General features: G+C 39.1%; 1 long non-coding RNA gene and 1 other non-coding gene across 8 annotated transcripts in view; one reads left to right on the top strand and one right to left on the bottom strand.

Moving 5' to 3' along the window:
- LOC119230640 (uncharacterized) overlaps positions 1-19,722 on the top strand; it is a 587,338-nt gene that overhangs the window by 225,716 nt on the left and 341,900 nt on the right. The gene's annotated exons all lie outside the window — the stretch shown is intronic.
- Positions 8,012-8,228, bottom strand: LOC119237792 (small nucleolar RNA U3). The gene has a single exon (XR_005123428.1). It is a non-coding gene; the product is annotated as a small nucleolar RNA U3 (small nucleolar RNA).

The following is a 19,722-nucleotide window of genomic DNA, read 5'->3' on the forward strand; positions in this document are numbered from 1 at the left end:
TAACACTCTTTCTCCTTTTAGACCATTTCCAAAGCGGAACATAGCATTGTGAGATGTAATGAGCTCCTGAGTGGAATTTGAAGACCTGGCTCTCATACTGATTAGCTTTGTGACTTTTTACAACTCTTTTATCTTTTTTTGCAGCCTAACGCCCGCATTTTGCATTTCTGTCAGAGTTATTAAGGACACCAAGATCAGTGTATGTGTAAATGTACTTTCTTAAACTGGAAAGTGATTTTGAGTATTTCTGTGAGCTTCAGAGTCCTCTGTTAGTGCAGTAATAGCTCAAAGAGAGAACCAAAAGGAGCGTGTTTGAGATCTTGCATATGCACTAGATATTGACACTTCAGTTTTACTTCTTGAATGTCTGTCCTTGAAAAATTACATGGGTGAAATGACTGTCATAAAATCTAATTTTAGTTGAGGTCTGTAATCCACCAGACTTAGGTCCTGCTTTATAAAGCAAAGTATTTACATTCCTCTTTCTCAAACAATCTGTTTCATGATACTGGTTCCTAGCAGTCCTTAGGCTTCGACATCTGTCTGTATTTTGGGTTGTTGAAAGATAAATGAAAAACACACACAGAGAGGTCATACTTTATTTGAGGAATTTGCTCCTGGAGTTCCTGTCTCATTTAAAATTCACTTATTTCAAGACTTCTACCAACAGAAAGGTAGGAGGGAGTTTTGTTCACCAGCTAAATGAGTGTCCCCATGTAACCCTAGCATAAACTCAATTTACAATTAATTTGCCTTCTCCAGTTTGAGATTAAATTATGTGATTATTGACAAACTTTTAGTTGGAGCATTGGAGTTGCATTATTCAAATTTTGCACATAAAGAGAGGTTCAACCTATTTTTATCACATTATTTTGAATTCATATAATTCAAATTCACATGCAAAGAGATGGCTTTATAATTCAGCATAGTGCTCATGCTTCTTTGATGCCCTAACTTTCTGGGACAGATTTTGGTTTAACCATTGACACATACACCATCAAATGTATACTATTTAGCAAATGCATAACAAGAAACCCAGTAAAGCTAGGATAATTTAGCATACATTTCATCTTAACCCATCTATGGAAAATTCTGATTTTACTAAACCTGAACACTCATACCTGAAGACTATGTCTTACTTTCACACAATCCCAACTCCTGTGAATTCTTTCTTGCTTGGACAATTTCTCAGTTGTGAAATGAATTTCCCTGCCTTTGGTGAGAGTCAAATGATGCAAGGCAAGGGAGTAGACCTTCCCTAGTCAAGAGGTAATTTTGCCTAGTTAGTTCAAAGAGAGCTTCATATTAAGTAAGTTTTTTTTTTAAGATTTATTTATTTATGCATACAAGAACTGGAGTACAGGCCAGAAGTGCAGGGGGTGGGGGAGGATTCACCAGAGACAGAGTGGGGAGCAGAACTGGTGGACTGACTGAAATATACAGCTGAGGGGAGCAGCGGGGTAGATGGGAGAGGTCTGCTGCACCATGTGGATCAGCTCCCTGGCCAGGGATTGAACTCCAGCTGCAGTGGCTGTTGATGGCTTCCTAGTGCTGTGACTTAACCCCTGGTACCACCAGGGAGGCCCCATATTTATTTATTTATTTATTTTAAGCTTTTTGAAAACTTTTTTTTTTTATTCTTTTTTTTTTATATTCCCCATACAATTGCAACCCCAATTTTGACCCCAATCCCTCGTTCCTCCCTCCCCCACAAAGAGTGTCTCTGGTTCATAGTTGTTTGTTGATTTTGATTTTTTTCCTTCTTAGAGTTATTCTTTTTCCTGGTCCATATTTAGATTTTCTAAATTCCTGTTATGAGTGAGACCATCCGATATTTTTCTTTTTCTTTCTGGCTTATTTCGCTGAGCATGATCCCTTCCAGCTCCATCCATGTTGCTGCAAATTGCATGTGTTTATCTTTTTTGAATGCTGAGTAATATTCCATGGTGTATATGTACCATATCTTCTTGATCCAGTCATCTATTTTTGGGCATTTGGGTTGTTTCCAAAGCTTAGCTATTGTAAATGGTGCTCCTATAAACATAGGGGTACGGGTGCTCTTTGGAATTGATGTTTCTGTGTCCTTTGGGTAAATACCTAGGAATGGAATTGCTGGATCATATGGAAGCTCTATCTTCAGTAGGTTGAGGAATCTCCACACAGGTCTCCATAGTGGTTGGACCAGTTTGCACTCCCACCAACAGTGCAGGAGTGTTCCTTTTTCTCCACATCCTCGCTAACATTTGTTGTTGCTAGTTTTTTTAATATTTGCCATTCTCACTGGTGTAAGATGGTATCTCGTTGTAGTTTTGATTTGCATTTCCCTGATTGCAAGTGATGTTGAACATATTTTCATATGCCTGGTGGCCATTTGTATTTCCTTTTCGGAGAAGTTTCTTTTCAGCTCTTTTTGTCCATTTTTTGACTGGATTATTTTCTTTGTTTTTGTTGAGTCTCATCAGCTCTTTGTAGATTTTTGTGATCATTCCTTTATCGTTAGTGTTGGGTGCAAAAATTTTCTCCCAGTCGGTGGGGTTTCTCTTTGTTTTTGTTATTGTCTCTTTTGCTGTGCAGAAGCTCTTTAATTTGATGTAGTCCCAGTTGTTGATCTTTACCTTCACTATCACTGCTTTGGGTGATGTGTCTGTAAAGATGTCTTTGAGGTGCATGCCATGTAGTGTTTTGCCTATATTTCCTTCTATATATTTTATGGTTTCAGGTCTTATGTCTAGTTCTTTAATCCATTTTGAGTTGGTTTTTGTGCATGGTGTGAGGTAGTGGTCAAGCTTCATTCTTTTGCATGTAGCAACCCAGTTTTCCCAGCACCATTTATTGAACAAACTTTCTTTGCTCCAGTGCATATTCTCTGCTCCTTTGTCAAAGATTAGTTGACCCTAAATCTGTGGGTTTATTTCTGGGTTTTCTATTCGGCTCCGTTGGTCCATGTGTCTGTTCTGGTTCCAACACCATGCAGTTTTGATTATTATGGCTTTGTAGTATAGTTTGAAATCTGGGAGAGTGATGAAGGAGGCCCCATATTAAGTAAGTTTTGTTAAAGGGCTGATGGAGAAATATCAGACCCATGTGTAAGGGTTCCTGTTAACCAAAACAAACCTTTGAATTCTTCATGCCCATACTTGCCATTTAGTAGATAAAGCAACTGAGTTCCCAGGAAGTCCACTAACCCACTGAGAGTCACACTGTGAAGTAGTGAGGCCAGGCTGACTGCAAAGCTAAATTCTCATCTCTATGTAATCTACTCCTATCTTTGAAGGCAAGACTTTTATGCTGCTTTGTAAAGGAGTCCCTGACACTTCTGTTTTCTCTAATTCCCTTTTCCTACCATATATTTTTTAAAAGATTTATTTATCTATGCATACAAGAACTGGGGTGTAAGCCAGAGGTGTGGGGTTGTGAGGATTTACCAGAGAGAGTGGGGAGCAGAACAGACAGATGTGCTGAAATACACTGCTGAGTGGAGCAATGGGCAAGACAGGAGAGGTCTGCTGCTGAGCCTTGTGGGTCAGCTTCCTGGCCTGTGGGGGATCAAACACTTGCTGGGGTGGCTGGTGATAGCTTCATAGCACTGTCTTTAACCCCGGCGCCACTGGGAGGCCCTTGCTACCATACGTTTTAATGTTATTTTCTAAAAACAATTCCCAGTGCTTTACCAGAAAATTCATTTTTTTTCCAAGGAATAATTAGGTATTTTGTGGAATAAACAAACAAACCTGTAGGCCTTTGTTAGAGGTATAGATATAGGAAAGGTAACACATTCCAAAAAGTGTTGACTGTATAAAATAAACTATAAATTAAAAAAAGGCAATAGGAAAATTATTAGATGAACATTTAGCTTTCAAGTAGAATGACCTATATGGAGTTACATGAGCATGTCCTAGGTGAATTATGAAATGATTTTATTCTCTACCTTTATCCTTTTGTGTGTGTTGGGGTAGGGGGCTCAGTGTGCTCTCACTTGACACTGCACTGAGAACTTAATAAAGCTTCTTGATTATTAATGGCATTGCATACCCAAAGTAAAAATAACCTCAAAGTAAAAATAACCTCGTACAATGGCCTGGTAGGCTCATAGTCTACAAAGTACACTCTGCCTATATGATTCCATTCAATTCTCAGTAGTCTTCTGAGTTAGAATGAGTATCATCCCTTTTCACGAATGGTTTGAACTGCAAGATATTTTACAGCTTGCTTGGGGCAGAAGAGCTGGGATCCATGCCCATATCAGTTGATTCCCTATTCTCTCTTTTTTCCCTTCAGCCACACAGCACCTCCCTAGAGGCACTCATTAGATGCTGTCTACTCTCCTAGGGTCTGTACCATGGGGTATTGCATCCAGCAAGGAATGTGATCTGAAGTAGCATTTTAACAGCTGCTATCACAGTAGCTCCTGCTCTTCCCCAAATGGCATAATTATCTGTGATTCACCTCAGTTTTCCAACCCGTCTAGTGTTCAAACAATGATTCATTTAAATTTAGACATCAGGCATGGTCAGTAGGATGGGCACTTCCTTGATATTGCACCCCAGCCTCTTGCAGCAACCTTGTTAACTCACTGCTCTAGCACAGCAGCTTTGTACCTACCTTCTCACCAGAACTGACTGCCAACAACACACAAAAGCAGCCCTGCTGTAATTAAGTATTGATTTCATGTAACATGTGTATACAAAGAAATCTCATCTCATTTCTGGGTTGCTGTTATCTGTCGCTAAAACAAAACATGTGATTATTGGTGGATATCCTATGGCTATCTAGGGAGAATTGCCACTTCTAATCCATCTAACTGAAGTGACATTATGGTACGCCATTCAAGAGTGGACCATTTGTCTTTACATGGCCTCTGCCGCTGTTGGCCTGCTTTTGTCTCCAGAAATAGCTACACTTATTCTACCTGCAACTCCTTCTTAGTTCCATTTTGGCCTTGTCAGACTAGCGAAGTCTATTTACTATAAGGTAACATGGCTATGACTGTTAATAAATGAAATAGCAAATACTAATCATTTTCTGGTTACTTTGCCATGGTTACACCTCCTGGTAGTGTTCTGGCAATCCTCTAGTCCCAAAAGATCAGGACCAAAAAATTTGGATGGAAACAAAGTTGATACCATTAAGAAATGCTGGTAAGTTCTTGAGTTCCCCATAACTTTTATGCAGCATTTATGAGCCCTTGGGCAGAATTGAGATTGCTCAGCTTTGTAAATTTGATAGGTAGGTATATTGGGGTGAGAACCCCTTATGCCTGCTAGAGGAATGAAAGCCTAAGGAACTGAAACCAGAGTCTCTCTTAATTGTGTGATTTCTCTTTTCATTTGACAGTTTCATTCCTATTGAGCCACTGGCTGTCTTGATTAGGAACTTTCTCCCAACAGTGGAATGAAGTTTCTAAATAAAGAGATATGAGCTGTTTGTGTAGGTATCTTTGCTTGGTGGAATTTTCCATCATGGGGCTGAAGGTTGGATGAAAGAGACCACATAGGTAATCACTTTGCCTTCTCTACTTGCTCAAAATATTGGCCTGAGGTATTGGGAGATAAACCAATTAAAAAGTCTTATTTCTAGTTCTACTTCTTTTAAAATACGTGGTTTTATCTATTGCTTGCTGCTACTTAAAAGTACTTCCTTTAGGTGTTCTTTCTTGCTGCCATATAAAGGATTAGAAATAACATTATGGGCAGACAGGTATTAGAGAGGAATGCTTCCAATCCTGTGTAGCATTGTGGGTTATTTAAGAGTGAACCATTTGTCTTCACATGGCCTCTGCTTCTGTGCCTGCCTCTGTCCCTAGAAATAACGGCATAGATTCTTCACTGCAACTCCTTCTTAGTTCTTAGTTGAGGTTCACACTGAACTCCTCAAGTTCCATTTTAAATGTCGCTTTATCACGGCCCATTCGCCTGGGTGAATGAAGAGTCTGAAGCTCGGGAATGATAAAAAATTTCCAATCACAGATTGGAGGTGTCAGTTACATCTAAATATGTCACTCAGAAATCTGTAGTGAGAGCCAGAATAAGTATAAAAATAAGATAATTTTTCTTAAACGTCCTTCACTCATACATTTCAGCAGAGATCTTTAATGGGCCATATCAACAAAAATATTGCACAATCAATAATGTTTCTTTTAGAAAACATAATTAAAACAAAAAGGCACCCTACTGAATGGTAGAAAACACTCACAGACCATACTTCTGACAAAGGGCTAATATCAAAGATCTACAAAACACCCACACAACTCAACAAAAACAAATAACCCAATTAAAAAATGGTCAGAAGAGTGAAATACACACTGCTCCAAAGAAGACATTCAGATGGCCAATAGGCACATGAAAAAATTTCATCTTCACTTATAGTCAGGGAAATGGAAGTCAAAACCACAGTGAGGTACCACCTCAATCCTGTGAGAAAGGCCCACATCAAAAACATGAGAAACAATATGTGCTCATGAGGATGTGGGGAAAAAGGAACTCTTTTATACTGTTAGTGGGAATGTAGAGTGGTCCCGTCCCTGTGGAAAATTGTATGGAGGTTTCTCAAAATATTAAAATAAATCTGCTATATGGCCCAGCAATTCTACTCATAGGTATCTACACAAAGAATACAAAAACACTAGCTGGAAGGGAAACTTACATTCTCATGTCCATTGCAGCACTATTTACAATAACCAGACTAGGTGCTCAAAATCAGATGAATGGATCAAAAAGATGTGGCATATATACACAATGGAATATTACTCTGCAATCAAAAAGATAAATTCGTGTCATCTGCTACAAAGTATGGCATATAGTAAATATGCATTGAAGCATCCTGCCATAACACTGCCTAGTCTACTGGGTGAATGTGATTTGGAGTCCTTTCCCAAGCTTAGTTGCGCTTCTTTCATACATTTCAACTGTACAGGCTATCTTTGAGATAGTATCAGAACCACACCTGAACTATTGGAAAATGTCTTGAGTGGTTGTTTAAAGGGGTTCTTTCAGAGAAGAGTGATGAAGCTGGTGACAAATCTGAGCAGGTCTAAGAATCATTTGGGCACTTGTTGAATCTCTGCATAATCTAGGGCCCCACCCCATGGTATCTGATTTGGTAGGGTCCTGAAATTTGCATGATTACTATGCTTTTCAGATGATGATGATAATGTTTTTGGACCACACATCAAAAAAAGCTTCCAGAAACATGTCAACATAAGAATCCCTGTGTACTTGAGATTGTCAGCTGGGAAGGGCCACTCGTGAGTGATAGTAGAATAACTTTTAAATTGCCAAATATGTGATATGGACAAAATGATATTTTTTTTCTGGAGCCTAAAAGTCAAAATAGGGGCTGAATGGTAGAAATTCTAGGCCAAAAAAATTTCAGCTTAATATAGTTATTTTCTGTGAAATTAATCTATCTAAGGGTGGAATATACTTCTAAGAGTGGTGAGTCCTCTAGCTCAAGTTTGTCTTTTAAGTGGCCTCTAGGAATTTTACATAGAAGAAATTATCTCTTGCCCTTATTCCCTATAGTACTTAATTACTTTCATTGCAGCTGTTTACCTGTGGGTCTAGTACATTCACTCTCACAAGTGTATTAATCTGAGTCTGTGGAGTGGAAGTACAAAAGTGCTGTATGAATCCAGGCAAATGTGTAGCAGATGCTATTGTTAGGAAAGGAGAAGGAGTTGGGCTTCAATATCCACGTGAGAGGAGATCAATAGGCCTATCAGGCCATGAGAAAAGAGGGAGGGGTTACCCACTGGGGGCCAGGGAGAGGGGTGAGTGGATTAGTGTGATCTGAGAAGATTCACATTGACATTGAACAGAATAAGCAGTTTTCGTTTTCTTAGAATTTTCTACCTTTCTCTTCAGAACTATGAAATTTCAGTTGCCTCTTAGAAATAAAATGGGTTAATTAACACTTTTTTTTCTTGGCTACCTCTTTTCTTCTCCCTTGAAATTGTCACTATTAATGTATATAAGGTAAGGTATTCACCCCCATCTCCCCTTTTTCTTCAGAAGCCACTCAGACTATGTCTTCTCCTTCTTACTCTCTCTCAAGAAAGAGAGGAAGGATCGTTGATGACAAAGTGCAATGAGGTAACACCAAGAGCCAGTTTCACACTCAGGAGAAACACTGTGCCCCTCTCATGGAAGATGTTCCCCTTTTGTTTTATTACATACTTTTATGAGGAAAGTTGATTTCGCCCAAACGGAAGTCTGAGTAGCTCTTCTCCTTCCAGAATTCCAGAATAAAAAGCACCATATTCTAGAATCCAGACTTACTTTGTTTTTAAAACTACAAACTGGCTAGTCACACCAAGATGATCTTAAGTGATTCTAGAGTTGATGGCATCCAGGTAATTCGTTAAAAGCTTGCATGTGCCAGGTATTAGACCTACAGATTTTTGTCACTCGTTGTCCTTGGAAAACCTTGTTAAACAAATGTGTGAAATTGTGGTGAATGGTTGGTTCCTTGTTGTATCTTCTCTCCTCTCTCTACTTCGTTAATAATAACTATTTATTTGGCATAAGGATACCTTATAAAATGTTCAGAGTTTCTAAAACCTCAGCACAGAATGGGACTCTCTAAATGGCCTAGTTTTAGAAGTTGCCATCAGCAGCAGACTTTGCTGAATTGTACTGTATGTGTTTAATAATAAGGTTTTCTTTTTCTGTAAACTATTTCTTGTGGAACTATTTTCTGCCATGCTGAGGTTACAGAAAAATGTCATTTTTCTGTCACTGTTGGTGTTCTTCAGGTCCCCACTTTTAAATGGATGTGCTTTGGGAGACCTAGATGGTTATCTACATCAGAAAAACACCTTACTCTGGGCCCCATCAGGTGACTTGGACAAAGCAATGCAATTTAGATAGGGGAAATGGTATGTATTACGCTTTATAAGAGCCAGTTTCCAATAATAACCATCTGACCCTTGTGATCCTATGTTTTCAATTTTCTTTTTAAAGAAGGCAATGAGCAGTGCTGCCAAAGCACATTTTTCTGTCAAGTGTTTACTGATTTGTGAGTTGCTGGGAAGATATTCTGTCTTCTGTGTTAGAAGACACCAATATCAAATACTTAACTTTTTTCTCTTAGAATAACTTCTCATGCAACTGTATCATGGCATATGCTAAACTCCAGGCTTAGAGTTGAAAAGAGAAGCCCTAAGTATGAGCACAGAGAACTAGGGGCATCTTCTGATTTGACCTGGATTTTTGGCTTTTGTTTTGATCTTTTTGAGTTGGGTACGAGTTCTTTTTCTGTTAATTCAAAGAATAAACATGTAGCCCAGGGCTCACACCAAAATATATGTATTATGTACATAGCATTTTCCTCTGCTACATGCTATTCTGGGGCCATTTATAGAACATGTTCTATTTAAAAACCTGTTTAATAAAGTAGCAGGGAGGTAGGTTTGATATTCTATGTAACTTCCCCACCTGCCAACTAGGACATCACTCTGAGTATGTCTATTCAAGAAGATGTTTAATTTGAAAGAAAAAAAAGCCACTTCTGGGAAATGTTCTGTTTCTTTCTACACTGTCTTGACCTCCAGGGAAAGAAGTCCAGGTTACTTAGATGTCACTTGACTGGGTAAAAATGTTGAGCCACATCCTGTCTCCCTGCCTTTTCTTTCTCTATCAAAGAACAGTTTGACCTTAGCATTGTTGTTGTAGTAATTATCTATTGCTGCATAACACATTACCTCCACATTTAGTAGATTAAAGCAATTAATATTTATTATCTCCCAGTTTCTGAGGGTCAGAAGTTTAGGAATGGCTTACCTAGGTAATTCTTGCTCAGCGTCCCTCATGAGATTGTGGTTAAGAGGTCAGTGATGCTGCAGTGATCAAAAGGCTTGACTAGAACTGTACGATCCACTTCCAAGACAGCTCACTCACTTGGCTCTTGGCAGGAGGACTCCGTGTCTTTCTTTATGAGCCTTTCCACGGTGTCCTTAGGATATGGCAGCTGGTTTTCCCAGAGCAAAAGGCAGAGAACAAACAGGAACCACAGTGGCTATTATGAATTACCTCCAAAGTCATATAACTGTCACTTCTTCTTTACCCTACTTGTTAGAAGCAAGTAACATAATCTACCCCACACTCAAGTGTAGGAGAATTAGACTCCATCTCTTGAAAAGAGGAGTATCTTAAAATTGGGGAGCACTTTAAATCTATCACAGTTGTACTAGTCATTTAAAGTTTCAAAAGAGCACACAAGGGGCCCCCCAGGTGGCACAATGGGTTAAGACAGAGCACTATGAAGCTATTTACAGCCACTGCAGCATGAGTTTGATGCCCAGCCAGGGACATGACCCACGTGGCGCAGCAGACCTCTCCTGTCTCGCCCGCTGCTCCCCTCAGCAGTGTGTTTCAATCAATCTATCTGTTCTTTTCCCCACTCTGTCTCTGGTGAATCCTCTCAACCCCCACACCTCTGGCCTGTACCCCAGTTCTTGTATGCATAAATAAATAAATCTTTAAAAAAAAAAACAAAAGAGCACACAAAATTGTTTCATAAGTGTTCTTGATGGTGGCAGTGTCTTTCTTGTCTGTCACTAAATGCACAGTGGAAATCTTGCTCTAGAAGAACTATAGTATGTTATCAGCCTTGTGCAAAATCTCTTCTTTCCACTGTTATCCTATTGCATTCTGGGAAGAATTTGACTTAGGCAGTAGAGAAATGACAATGAGCTGAGATATTTGCTGTACTCAAACACTCCCCCATGGCTTCAAGACTTCCCATCATCATATGCTCATTACCGTGAGGATGGTATCACTGAAGAGCAAATATAATTGCCATTTATTTTGTGTGCATTGTGGAGAGAGAGCAGGATATCTTTAAATTTGTGGTTCTTCTTGGTAAGGCAATTTTAAACAAACCACATAGTCATAAAGTTTAGATGAGAGCATCAATATGAGTATTTTGGTATAGAAGTTAGGACATTACTAAGGCTGTTTATTTATATTTAACTCTTGAGAAACTAAGTGTTTCTAAATTGTTAAGTTAGGGACCTGTTAGTGAGAAAGGTAATAATCTGAAGCTTCTTTCTTTCTATTTTACCTGTTACGTTAACATACATTGAAACTATTTTTGGCACACAGATCTATGAATTATAACACAGGCTGACATTTTTGTAACCAACACCTCAATCAAAATGCCAAGAAGGTTCATCACCCGAAACATCTCCCTCTTGCTATCCCTTCATAGTTGTATTTCCCCCCAACCCTAAACTCTTTTCACCCTCTGATTTTTTCCTCCATTACCATAGTTTTATCTTTTTTTAAGAGTGTTTCATAAATTATTTGTGTAGTATGTAATCTTCTAAGGTTAAATTCTTCCGTTCAGCACAATGCTTTTGAGATTCATCCAATGTTCTATGAGTATGCATAATTAACTCTTTTTTGTTGCTAAGCAATATTCCATTGTATGGATGTACATACTTTATTTATATAGTCCCTGTGGAAGGATATTTGAGTTGTTTCCAGTTTTTGGCAACTATGAATAGAGCCATTATACACATTTATGTACAAGTGTTTAAATGAATATAGGTTTTACTTTTCCTAGGGAAAAAATGTGGGAGTGGGATTATTAGGTCACATGGCAATTGAATGTATAATTTTGCAGAAGACTGTCAAACTGTTTTCTAGAATGGTTGTACCATTTCACATGTACATCAGTAATAAGAGTTCAGTTGTTTCACATGATTACACTACCACTAGGAATTCTCAGAATTTTCATCTTAGTCATTTGGTTACGTGTGCAGTGGTATCTAATTATAGTTTTAATTGGCATGTCTCTAATGGCTGATGATATTGATCATCTTTTCGTGTGTTTGTCTCTATATATCTTCTTTGATGAATTGTCATTCAAGTTTTTTATTTTTAAGTAGGCTATATTTTCAATTTTGTGAGTTACTTTTATATTGTGGTTTTGATGTAATGTGTAAGAACTCTGCCTAAATCCAGGTCATGATATGATTCATTTATTCTAATTTTTTTTTTTTTTACTTTGCCTTTACATCTGTGATCCATTTTAGTTGAATTTTGCATAATACATGTAGTTTAGACTGGGAATTCTCTTGGTTCTCTCTCCCCCTCACACCCTTTCTAGAATATGGATGTCCAATTGTTCTAAGACTATGTTGAAAACACTATTTTTCTCCATTGAATTGTCTGAGCACCTTTGCCAAAAAATTAAATGGCCATATTGTGTTGCTTTATTTTTGGACTCTTATTCTGTTCAGTTTTCTTTTTTTTCTGTTTCTTCATATGCTGAGAAATATAGTATGATATCCTGGACATTTTGAATAGAATGCTATGAGACTCTGGGGCTTGTTTCAATGTTATGATGAATATTGATAGGTCTGCTCTAACAGACATTGAAACTGTTTAGGTTCATATTACAAGTTCCAACCAGATTTCTTGAGATTGTGGTTTCAATGCCAAGTTCATCTGCAAAGACTTTATAATGCTATTCAGTATCAATAATAGCATCCAATAGCCAGGCGGGGACGTAGGGGGTTGTCTATAGTTTTTTGTGGAGGTCAGATCCATGCATGGGCCACATGGTGGTAAGTCTGGAATTCATGAATAACTTCCGAGGTTCTTTTTCCCAAGCTCCTTTTCTCTATTCCCCCTGTTCCCTATAACTTCCCCTTTCCACCTTCCATTCAGAAAACTGGGGCTTTATTTATTCTACTCTCTTGCATATTTCCTATGTCTGCACCCTTATCCAGGGCATGCAACAGAAAGACAGCAAAGAGAAAAATAAAAATAAGTAGTAACTAATAACTTTGCCCCCAAAGTCTTAGAGACCACATTTCTTTGATCAGCCAAGAAACTTCCCCTTTCTTAAATTTGTAGGTGCCTGCAGACAACCTTAGTCTGTGTGCAAGAGAATGGTGAGAGCAAGAAATAAATAAAACTAGTTTTCCCCACTCTGTCTATCTTTCCCACTCCTCGTGCCAGAACTAGAGAGCTTCTTCTGGAGCTCTCTGTCTGTGCCCTCTACCCCTTTCTGAATTTCAGGTCTCCTTGAGTTTGGGCTTGAGGGGATGCTAAAGAGAAAAAAAAGATAACCTAATTTTTATCGCTGAGGCAGTGGAAAAGGTTGTCCTCCAATTTTAAGGAAATTGGAAGAACTCTATGTGATGTCATGCCTCTGGGACCTGCATACTGGAAAAATAATCTTTCATGACCAATTAATTAATCTACAGTTTCAAAATGATGTTTAAATATTATTTTATAATACGTATTTTCCAGAATAATTCTATTAAATAAAACTTCCTCTCATCTGTATTCATTGGTACAGATCATATAGGAAAGGCAATTGAATCTTTCCCTTTGTCAGTTTTCAAAATGATGAATTAGTTCACCAGTATCCTCCTGTGATGGCCTATTAGGATTTTCTTTCTTTTTTAAAGGATCATCATGTTCTCATGGATTTAAATATATTTGATCTGCTTAGATTCATTTTAGTTAATGACTCTGCAGTTGATATTAACCTTATTGATACTCAAATTGAGTACTGAACTTTTTATTATCATTTAACCACTTAGCATAAATGATGACTTGGTGCAAGTCTCTTACCCAGATCATATCAGGATCTGGTGACAATATATGAGTAAGACTCTCAGAACACCAATGTCTTTCCTAAGGGCATGTTATCATAACCAGCCAGCAAGTACTCAGGAATGAACTTCAGTGTCATTCATTTATTAATTAACTCGTCACTCACTGAAACAACAAACAATTACTGAATAGCTAAATGTGCCAGTGTCATTACTAAGCACAGGGATCTTGATGGAAAATATAAAGAAATGTTCCCTGATCTTAGGGAAATTATATTCATTTCAGAGAAAGAGAGATATAAGTCAAATCATTGCACAAATACATGTAAAATGTAATGTGACAGGAACTAAAGCAAATAACGATGAGGAGGGAGATGGAAGAGATCAGGGGAGTTGGTCCCTTCAGAAAGGACAGGGCAAAATCCTTCAAAAAATAATTTAGCTACATCTGAAGGAGGGGCGCAGAGTGACTGAACAAATAGGGCAATGGTAAGTATAATCTTGAATACTTACATTGTAATCTTGAATACTTACATATTATAATCTCCCCCTGCTGTCGCTGTTTATTCATTATAACCTGGCCCCATGCCAGCTGTAATCCTTTTAAATCTGAATTGAAAAAAATATATATTTTAAAGGCTTCTACGGCTATTAAAGAAAAATTTGCCTCACCCTGTCATTTTCCTTGCCCAACAAATGACATTAACCTCATCTGGTCATCAGGTCGAGTATTTAAAATCAGCTACTGGAACAAATAAACAAATAGAAATTTGTTATTCATCTCCTCTGAAAGAAAACCCCATCCAGAGGGTCTTATAAAGATTCCTTTTCCTTCCCCTGATTTTCTTTGGGACTGTGGGATTTCCTTCAAAAAGAGTTCAGGAGGTCTTAATTATCTGCAGAACAAGTTGAATCATGCATCCAAGCTCAGTTTTGATTCTAGCTGAGCCCACTAAGCAATAGACCCCATGGGGTTTGCTTCAGCTGTTTGCGTTTGCTTTGGTTACTCCTGGTAACCAGGCCTTGAAGTAAAAGAAGAGAAAACCTGGATGCTAGCTAAATAAAGAAACAGTCAGATATCTGACTGTTTACCCTGGGAATCTTTCCCTTAGAAGTAGACATGGCCTTTGAGAGAGAGAAAGGACAGAGGTCTTCCACCTTAAATTACAGGTTTGGTCTTGAAATGTGCCCCAGCACCCTCAGCTGCTCACTACAGTCAGTTATATTCTGAGAATGCTGTGAAGCCAAGCACCTCTTTTCATTTTGTTTCTTTCTCCCTTGTTTTGGAGCCTGGTATGCCTCATGGACAAAGCCATGGAAGGGGATGTTTATAATGGAACCCCAAGAAAGAATGGAAATAATAATGAGTATTTGAGATAGCATATCAGGAAGTTAACCTTTACAGGCCAAAATGTCAAATTATTTCTTTAAAATAATCTATCCAGACTCCATCCACTATAATGGTGCCTATTCCGCCCACTATCCTTACTTTCAAAGTCATGATGTGAAGCTCCCTTCTTCTTAGGAGCAGAACTGGTTAGGTAACAGAATGACTGCCAGCTCACACAGAGGAGGTCGCATCAGAGTGGTGGTAAAGAAGGAGTTGAAAGGAAGAGGGAGGTTGTGCGATGGAAGAGAAAGAAAAGGAGAGATCTTTGGCTAAAGTATGGTCCTGATGAGGATGTGCTAAAACTTTCTAGTGAAGCTAAGAGCTATCAACAAAGTATACATAAACAAAGTGTACAGGGACAAGTTACAGGGACTGAGCTTTACTTCCAAAGCCTTACCTTCCTTTAGACATAGTAGAGATTAAACTTAAGCATTTGTGAAAGACTCTTTGAAGTCATGGGGTGTGTGTTTTGATCTGGTTTTGAACTGGTCAAAGGAAGTGCCAACAGATGCCTAGACCTCTCCCCTTCATGGAAACCTGGAGGTGAGCAGAACCAACCAGTTTATCAATTTGCTCTTTCTTTATAAATAACTGTCCTACTTTCCTCCAAGATCATAGTTTCATATACAACTACTTAGTAGCTATCTCGTGAAGGGTTAACGTCTATAGAAAAACAATATACTTGAGGGGTTACACTCACAGCCTTGGTGTGAAACACACCTGAGCTTGAGTCCCTCTATCCCACATGTTATCTCTGTGACCTTGTGGTACTGTGTGACATTGAGCATGTGTGACCTTGAGCATGTTATTTCTCCTTGCCCATAGAGGGTCTTGATAATTAGAAGAGATGAAAATGATGAAGATTTATATTATCGTTATGGAGTTTGCCTGTGTGAGATTTGGGGACTTGAGTCTGAAGATCAGATTGGGAGAGCACAACTTACTGAAATAGCGAGTTGAAAATTTGAGGAGAGTCCAGTATTTGCTGTTACCTGGGTATGAGGCCATAGGGACTATCTATTCAGAGTACTGGGTTAGAGCTTGCTTTGTAAATTCTTGCTGGTGAAAGGGGAAGGAATAAGGTTTTGTTTGAGGGCAGGGTGCAGGGTGGGACAGAGTATGGCTAGGATCTCTCCCACTACCAACCGTGGAGAGCAACATTGCCTCCCCCTCTCTGTGGGCTATCAATCCTCCCTCCATATTTTCCCTCAGGAGCTGACACATGACAGAATAGCAAACTTCTCTCCTAAGCCCAACTTAAAACTGTACTTAAATTCATCTGTTCTGATTCAGAGTAGTGAAAAATCATTTTATGTGCTCTGAGCTGAGAGAGCAGGCAGACTTCATATAATGTTCCCTTGTAATCTATGGAGGCATTGGGATGGTTTCTACAATTCTAGAAATTATGACAAGGCATCCATAAAGATGAGACAGAAACCCCAGGAAGCAGTTCCAGTAGCTTAAAGGAACATTATTTAATACCCATTCATGGAAGTGTGGCAGCATTTAAAGACTTTATTTAAGTCCTTCACACAGTTGGAAAATGAATGTGCTGTAGGCTGGTGATGTAGAGGCCCACCACCTTTCCTGTCTCCCTCAGACTGAAGCTCCAGTATCTGAGGTTGTTCTGGCTTGTCACACTATTTTTATATTTCTAAAGAGTGATAGAGTCTGTTTAACTTATTTATTTATTTATTTAAAAGATTTATTTATTTATACAAGAATTGGGGTACAGTTGGAGGCGTGGGAGGGTGAGAGAATTCACCAGAGACGAAGTGGGGAGCAGAACAGGCAGACGGACTGAAGACACTGCTGAGGGGAGCAGCGGGCGAGACAGGAGAGGTCTGCCGCGCCATGTGGGTTTCTCCCTGGCTGGCCGGGAATCGAACCCGCGCTGCAGAGGCTGCAGATAGCTTCACAGTGCTGCGCTAAACCCGCTGCTCCACTGGGGAGGCCCTAGTCTGTTTAATAAAAAGCTCTCATCTTAAAGCCACATTCTTACAAAATTTGTCTTATTCAATTCCATTTCATTCAAATTAATTCAATTAAAGGAGTATTCATTGAATAACTAGTGGTACCTTACTAGGAGTGGGGAGAACATAAGAATGAATTGACCCCCCCCAAAACTAAGTGGATATTCAGCAATTCCTTAGAACTCTATAAACCATAGGACTGAGACACTGTTAAAATTGGACGCAGACTATTCAGACTTGCCCAATTCTTTTCCATTTTTATCATCTTCATCTTCTTCCTTCACCTAATAACTACTACACTCATTTATTCCACAAATCTTAAGAATCTTAAGGATTTAATTGTATGCCTGGCATAGAGGCAGTCTTGGGGAGAAAGCTAATGTTCTCAGTTACTGGCATAGCTTAGCTTGACAGTATCAAGAACCTACACTAAAGAGTCGTTATTAACAAGGGCAAGATAACAACCTCTCTAAACTCCAGTTCTTCATCTGCACGTGGGAAGAATAGTATGGTTGTATGGTTCTCACCTGACTGTGAAGACCAAAAGAACTAATGGGGGTAAAAGATTTAGCATATTTCTCAGTACAAGTATGTACTCAAGATTTGCTTTTCATCACCAACATCTTCACATCACCATCACTGTTACCATCATTGCCTACTTTGGAATAGAAATTCTTAGGGTCAATGACATGTGCATTTTAGGGATAACAAACAACCTATAACTCTCATTAACAAGTTAACAGGTAGTTAACAAGTAGTATGTATCAATAATTTTTGTTAACAGGTAGTATGTATCAATAATTAATAAATACTATCATAAAACACTAATAAAAATACTAAAAGTTCAGTATTTTAAATCTCTCCTTTATGCCTCTGCCTGTAAGGAAGACTGTATCTTGTTAGCGTCAAAAACGTTATCCTTTACAGTACTGAGCCTGCCAAATAAAGGGGAAAATGAAGGAAGCAAGAGGCTAGAGGACTACATGATAATGAACTGAGATAGAACTAGCATGAAGAGACTAGGGAGGGTTTTGCAGACGTGATTGAAAAAGAACATGGAAACTTGGAGAAGAAGAAGACAAAGACTTGAAGATAGCTTCTTTGAGGAGAGGGAATGAGACAGAGAGAGAGAGAGACAGAGAGAGAGAGAGCGTGTGAGCAAGCGCTGACTTCCTAGGCCAGCAGTTGGTACAGCACAAGGGCTCTGGGCTCAGAACAGCTCCATCCTTTATTTATTGCCCTCTGATAATTTTTTTTTTTTAGAGGCATTTTTTTTTATTTATTTGTTTATTTGTTTGTTTGTTTGTTTTGTTTTGTTTATACATGCACTGGGTACAGTCAGAAGCGCGGGAGGGTGAGAGAATTCACCAGAGCCAGAGCAGGGAGCAGAACAGGCAGAAGGACTGAAGTACACTGCTGAGGGGAGCAGCGGGCGCCAGGAGAGGTCTGCACACCATGTGGGACCCTCCTCCGGTGGCGGTGGAGCAGCCGGGGATTAAACCGGCGCCGCAGAGGCCGCGGGCAGCTTTGCAACCCAGCGCTCAACCACTGCGCCACCGGGGAGGCCCTGATAATTCTTAATAATTTTGAAACAAGGGACCTCACATTTTCATTTTGCATTGGACTCTGAAAATTATGTAGTCCTGCCTTGGGAAGTGATTTGTAAAATTCCCTTGTGGGAGATGAATACTTTTAGGGTTTTCTTCAGATTTAAACCACTTTTGGCAACTTGTGGGCGAGAGTATTCAACCATGGATATTTTGACTAAAATTCCAGGCACAGCTCATCCTTAAGGGGGTTCAGCTTCACCCAGATCCCATAGCAGAAAGCAGCAGCTCTTTTCTCTGTTCTGTGTGCAGGAATCCTCCTGCATCCTTCCCAGTCCAATCCCTCTGTAAAATCAGTGGAAAGTCTGTAGACAACTGCTAGTGTGTGTCCTTCCATCAGCCTGTGAATAAGGAGAATGTCTCACTAAAGAAGTTCAAACTTGGGAAGATGTGCATTTCCACTTCTGGGAGGATATTGTGCAGAGTCACTGTCTTTTCCTGCCCTTTACATTCAGACAGAAGGGCTCTGTGTAGAGAGGATAAAGTGCTGTGAGTTCAGCCCATTATGAGATGGTTTCAAGGGTCATTTTGATCTTGTCAGAATCAGCAGGCTTCCTTTCAGCAGACCTAAAAAGGCAGACAGAAATAATAAATGGACAATTTTGAAACTCTTTGTCAGAGTTATACTTTGAGGCCCTAACTCTGCCATCAATACTGACTTTTAGTCCCTCTTTCCATTTACCAGACCACCATTTTTGGATATGATTGCCCTCCATCTTTGACCACCACGGTCATCAACTTATCTTGCCAGCACTCTGTTAGCCAGTGATTTGTGATGGCTTCTCTATGTGCACCATAGTGCTTACGCTACAGACATGATGTATACCTCAGAGCACATATTGGTCTCTAATTTAGTGACTACGTGTCTGTAATAGCTGAGGTTGAGAAAAATCACCATCCTTGCCCCTCTGTTTTAGGGAGTCTGTGCTAAGTTGGAGGAATAGCTTCTCAATCACTAGTCAGAAATGACTACCTCTCACCTGCCTCTGCCTCATCAATAAATGGTACCACATTTCAGTTCCAAGAGACACATTCAAAACAAGGGTATCAAGAGCTCTGAATAGAATTATAAATATGGTAGAATCTAAAGGAAAACATTCAAATTCCAGAGATTATATATTATGCTGTATCCTGTGAAGGATTTAGACTCTTAAGAGTATTATCTCTCTCATTTATAACAGA

Source organism: Talpa occidentalis, unplaced genomic scaffold (assembly GCF_014898055.3).
Source record: "Talpa occidentalis isolate TD23 unplaced genomic scaffold, MPIMG_talOcc4v2.1 talOcc4.10, whole genome shotgun sequence".
Lineage (NCBI taxonomy): Eukaryota > Metazoa > Chordata > Mammalia > Eulipotyphla > Talpidae > Talpa > Talpa occidentalis.